The sequence below is a fragment of the Eptesicus fuscus genome, chromosome 6 (genome assembly GCF_027574615.1).
Source record: "Eptesicus fuscus isolate TK198812 chromosome 6, DD_ASM_mEF_20220401, whole genome shotgun sequence".
Lineage (NCBI taxonomy): Eukaryota > Metazoa > Chordata > Mammalia > Chiroptera > Vespertilionidae > Eptesicus > Eptesicus fuscus.
The window spans coordinates 66,929,273-66,935,403 of record NC_072478.1 but is presented as its reverse complement, the minus strand read 5'-3'; positions in this window follow the sequence as shown (position 1 = coordinate 66,935,403).

The following is a 6,131-nucleotide window of genomic DNA, read 5'->3' as shown; positions in this document are numbered from 1 at the left end:
ACAGCAATAATGACAAAATACATGTGTTTAGAAAAATATAAACTACCTACTTATCAGTGTGGAAAACATGTCAGGGAAATTTATGGCAACTTCTAAGTAAAAGTTCTTCACTGAGTTCACATTGAGCATATTTATACTCTATCCCATCCCACTCCCACAGCAGAAAACATATGAGATGTCAAAATACCTAATGTAAAGGAAATTTAAATATTCTAAAAGTATATATGCAAAAGATACACTCTACATATTGCACATGGAGTATTTATAGAGCAACCTCCCTCTGTACATCCCCAAATGTTTATAGGTTATCACTGTAAGACAATGATATATTGAACATAGGTGGTCAATAAATTATGTCCCTAAGCCTTCTGAATGACTTTAATAAAAAGTCCACCATGAAAGACCAGATGGCTCAGCAGATTGGCAATTTATGAGCTAACTTTAATCTCTCACTGGACAAAATGACTAAAGGTTATTGCCATTTACCATCTGCCGTGTGGCATCTGAATAATGAAGTGGTAGGCTTAGTCTTGTTACCATAGACAGGTGTCTACCATAGAAGAGACGAGCCTCATTCCAATTGGAAATAATTTATTTACATCTCCATAGAAAGACCTTTGATAAATGGTTTGAAAGCTGAGTTTCTGAACTAAAGTTGAAAACATCTTGAGGTTAAATTTAATAAAGTGAGGGACTAATAAAAGTAATTTCTAAACTCTCTATTTCAAAAAAGGGTATCTATGTCCCCACATATTTTCATGACATTGAATTAATAATCTTCAGAATAAGAAGTTATTAGTCATCTTTCAAATGTCTAACTTTGTAGAACATTTTTCAGAGTAGTTATGTATAGGCACTAGAACTGTATTTGGAAAACTCTAGGTATCAATAATGTGTGGCATAAAATATACTATTTAACATTTTTATCTCTAAATATACATGTATGTGAGTAATTGATATTTTTAACTCTATATAATTAAGAAGAGGAAAGAATGTATGCTTTAGAGAGAGTGAGAGAGAGGGAGAGAGATTTGGCAAAATAAATAAATAAATACAAACATAATCTTGTTACCTAAAATTGAAAAACCCTAAGTATTTAAATATATTTTCAGACATATCTAAAAATCAATTACTGAAAAGATTCTGACTATGTGTTGAGTAGAAAATTTATGGTTAGGATTTTTTTTCTTATCTTTTACTCATTTTTCCTTGAACCTACAGTGATTCAGATTTCCACATATTGAGGCATTTTTACTCCATGAATATCTTTCCAAAAGTGGGTTCTGGTGATTCTGGAGAAAATCTTAGAGGATGCAGTCATTGTATTTAAATAACTTTGAACCACAGAGCTATGAAATTATTCACTTCCTTCTGATTAAAAAGTGGGGAAAGTCATTAGAATCCCTATAAGCAGGTGCTAATCTCCCCTTTTAACAGATAGTAGCATGTGCAGAAGTTATGATGTTGACAAGCAAATCAATCTAGCTCAAATATAATAGTCTTGTATTTCTACTCTATTGTTATTTATTTCCATAGCTATTTTAATTGATCATACCTCTAACAGACTTTTCACTTGTTTTATCCTATATAATAAAAGGCTAATATGCAAATAGACCAAATGGTGGAACAATCGGCACAACCGAACAACCAAACAACCTGTCGCTGTGACGTGCACTGACCACCAGGGGGCATGTGCGGAACACAGCGGGCGTTAACTGCAGCGGGATGGTGGAGCAGGTGAGCGGGCGTGTCAGACCAAGGCAGGCGCCAGTCACTGTCATCAGGGTGAGCCTCTGGTGGTTACTGAAAATCCTTTGCTTCTGCATACTGCGGTCCCACCCAGCACTCGCACTTGCTGCTGGCGCCAACCCCGCTCACACCCACTGACAGCGCAGGCCCTGCTTGCACCTGCAGCCAGCGCCGGAGCTGCTGCTCATACCCGCTGCCGGTGCTGGCGCTGGTCCTGATCACATGGTGCCATCAGTGGGTGCAAGTGGCTGCTGCTGGCCCTGATCACCCCTGAAGGCTTCTCCACCTCCCCCTGCTCCTGAGGGGTGATCGGGCAGCAGCCACCACTCACACCTGCTGACAGCACCGGCCCCACTCACACCCACTCCTGACGCTGGTCCCAATTGCTTCGCACTGTCAGGTCAGTGGGTGCAAGTGGGGCCAGCGCCATCAGTGCATGGGAGTGGTGGTGGCGGGAGTGGGGCTGCCAGCAGACAGGGGTCTGGGGCCATGGCAGGAGGGGCCGGGTGGGGACACAGAAGAATGGCTAAGACCTGCCCCTGTGCCTACTGCAGCCTCGCGGCCCACAGTGCCTTCCAAGGTGCACGAATTCGTGCACTGGGCCCCTAGTATATCCATAAAAACATGGAACATCATGTTAAATATGTTTAACATCATGTTAAAACTACGTAAATTTTTAAAGGAACTAAGTTTAAAGTAGTGTTACCCAGATATGGGGAAAAATCAATAAAGAGATAGGACAAAGTTATAAGAGCATGTAGATAGTATACTAATTTAGTTCATTGCTTGCAATATATTATTTCATGATTCAAACAATGTACAATAACACATTTTAATAAATATACTTAAAATTATATCAGCCTTTGCCAGTTTTCCAAATCTATAGCCTTTTTTACCCTTTCAACTCTATCACATCTTGTATGCGATCCATTAGGTATTCTAGACTAATTTTGAGATCTCTTTAACTCATTCCTTGTTACTTTTCCACTATTAGCCTGATAATGTAGCCTGAGAAATTAATGTTTAACTTGTTTCTGCAACTTAAATTTTTAACGTCTGACTTAGAAGTAGGAATGATTTACTTATCTAATTCATTGTTATTGAGTCTATGTCTGGTTTCCCTGATGAGTGTCATTATTCTAACCTTCTGGGAGCCCTAGCTGATGGTTCCTCTACCTGTTGACAAACATCTTTGACATCCAGCACCTTCCTGTTCATGCAGCTTCAAACACTGCATTTTTATGAATGTCCTATCTCTGTACTGATATTCCAACATTCTTTTCTTTTTAATATATTTTTGTTGATTTCAGAGAGGAATGGAGAGGGAGAGAGAGATAGAAACATCAATAATGAGAGAGAATTATCGATTGGCTGCTCCTGCACATCCCCAACTGAGGATTGAGCATGCAACCAGGCATATGCCCTGACTGCAATCGAACCGTGACCTCCTAGTTCATAGGACGAAGTTCAACCACTGAACCATGCCAGCTGGGCCCAACATTCTTAATATGACTAGCTAGACCTCTAAATTCAGTGTGTTCTTTAGATAAAAATCCTTGGGATATCATATTCCTCTGAATGTACAAACTTCTAGACTCACAGTGATTTCTTATTTCCAAAACTTGAAGCTCCTACTTGACTGAATTTCTTAGTGTTCTCAGTTCTGAAACAGGCAATAAATACTATGCTTAAATGTATAAAGTGCTTCATTATTTACTATATTTACATACATTCACACTATATGAACTTTCAAATGTAGGTACAGATATCTGCTTTGAAAAATTTAAACTAGGGAGGGAAATGTGATGGAGAAGGAGAGGGAAGATAAGGAGAAACTGATTTAACTAGGGTGGTCATCAAAATGACGATTAGGATAATTTTTTTTAGGCACTGAGGAACTTCACAAAAATAAGTTTCATATATGTTCATATGAGTGCTACAAATATTTTTTTAAAAGCAAGCAAAGTTATTTGGCATTTTACCAGATAAAAAAACTAAATAAGATGATGATTCTTCACACCAAATATTTACTATCTAATAGGTGATCAAGACACATACATAAAAAAGATCAGTATCTTAAGCTAATGCTCAACTATTTTAAAAAATATATATTTTTAAATGTATTTCAGAACAGAAGGGAGAGGGAGAGAGAAATAGAAATATCAATGATGAGAGAGAGTCATTGATTGGTTGCATCCGGCATGCACCACAATGGGGATTGAGCCCGCAACAGGGCATATGCCCTGATGGAAATTAGACCTCCTAGTAGATGTTCAACCATGGTGCCATGCTGGTCGGGCTCAACTAATTATTTATGCACATATACAGTTACCCTAACATGCAACCAGAGGTAAAAAGTTAGATTAAAAGAAAGGAGGCACACAGGCAAGGCTAGGGTAGTCCAGAGAAAGAGGCTGCATCCCTCATGAAGAATAGGAATCTCTCAAAAAAGAAAAAAAAAAGAACAAGAAATGCTTCATGTGTATACCAGTTATAAGTGGCAGACATGGAACATGAATAAGGCAAAGATAATGAGCATACACAGGAAGTAAGTACCAAATTTGGAGAAAAATAAAAGCATAAATTGTGTCCACAGAATTTTATGTAAGCCATTTGGATAGAAAAAGAAAATATCAAATGGTAGAATGTGTCAACTAAGTAAAGCAAAGAAGGTTTTATCATGTTAATATATTGAATAGGTGTTGCATGTGTACAGTACACACACATTGATTTTAGATGCATGTAAAAATGTACAGACATTGATGTAATTACATGAATCAAATTATTTAGAGATAGTTTCTCAATACAGGGTGAGGCAAAAGTAGGTTTACAGTTGTATATCAAACACAGAATTTATTCTTGTATTATTATTTATTAATGTATTCTATATGAACAACTGCAAACCTACATTTGTCCCACCCTATATATAAAGTCTATAAACGTATATATGAAATACCTAATTTTAGAAAATACACACCATTCAATTTTACATAAACAGCAACACTATCTATACTAATAAAAGATAAATATGTAAATTGACCGTACCTCCATGACACCCAGCAGCCAATCAGGAGGGAATATGCAAATTAGCAGGACAAAGATGATGGTGGCCCCACCTCCCAGCCTCTCCAGGCAGGAAGCAGCTGGGCGGGGCAGGATGCCTACTATGAGGGGGAGGGCAGGAGGTGGAGGGAGCTACAGCAGCGGCACTCCAGCCAGAGTGAAGTGAAGACTCCGGCTGGAGCAAAGTGAAGCCTGCAGACTCCGGCCTGAGTCAGTGAGAAGCCTGCAGACTCTGGCCGGAGTCAGCAAAGACTCTGCCTAAAGTGGAGACTCCGGCCGAAGCGAAGGTGGAAGGCAGCGGCCAGAGCAAAGGCCTGGGTCCCGGATACCTGAGGAAAACCAGTGCCGGCAGCCAGGTGAAGGAAGACCTATTGCACGAATCTTCATGCAACAGGCCTCTAGTCTTCAAAATAATCACTTAATGTACTAGGAGAATGATATGCAATTGAAAAGTTCATCATTTCTTACACAGTCCTCAAAACATGACCAAGAAAGATCATAACTAGTACTTGTTCTAAGAGTGTGTGACAAATACTGAAAAGGAAGAAAATCAACATCCTTAGTATTATTAAGATATATGTGCAGGTACTGTCCATGATTTTAGGAGCTTATAGGGGAAAGAAATTGTAATTTTAAGACACCATGGTTTAAACCTGTATGTATCTATGGTGAGCTATTTTACCTATTGGGAAGTAAAAAGATAAAACTAACCCTATGTTTGAAATATTACAATTGAATTCAATAGGAACAAAAATTAGGATATTTAAAGTCTCTGTGGCTTATCTAAATGGGAATATTAATTCTATGGTTCATATACTGTTTGTGTTGTTGTTTTTTAAAGTAGAAAATTAGATCACTGAATGTTCCCTCCATGATATAGCCCACTTTTCTAAGGAAAGTAAAACTGTAGTGGATTTTATTCCTTGAAAACTATATTATTTTTAAGATTCATTTGAATAAATATTAGGATTACCTTAATTTAAAAAATGACCTGGTAAGAAAAGGTTTTCCTGGGGGGAAGGGTGAATATAAACAACCACAACCACCACCATGAAATATTTTTATAAAGGATTCAGGCACAACCAGTGGCATTTGCAATGGCTTTACATTTGAAAAACACACTAATATATGCATGCATTTATTCAGTAAATAGTGCATACCTATTACATGCCTGGAAAGGTAAAGAAGACAGACAGCACTCTCTGCAGTACTATTGTGGGGAGATATATAATAAAAAAACAAACAAATAATTTCTGACAGTGACATAACTTTTCTGCAGACAATGAAACATACAAAAGAGTGATGCTGTTAGGAGGGAG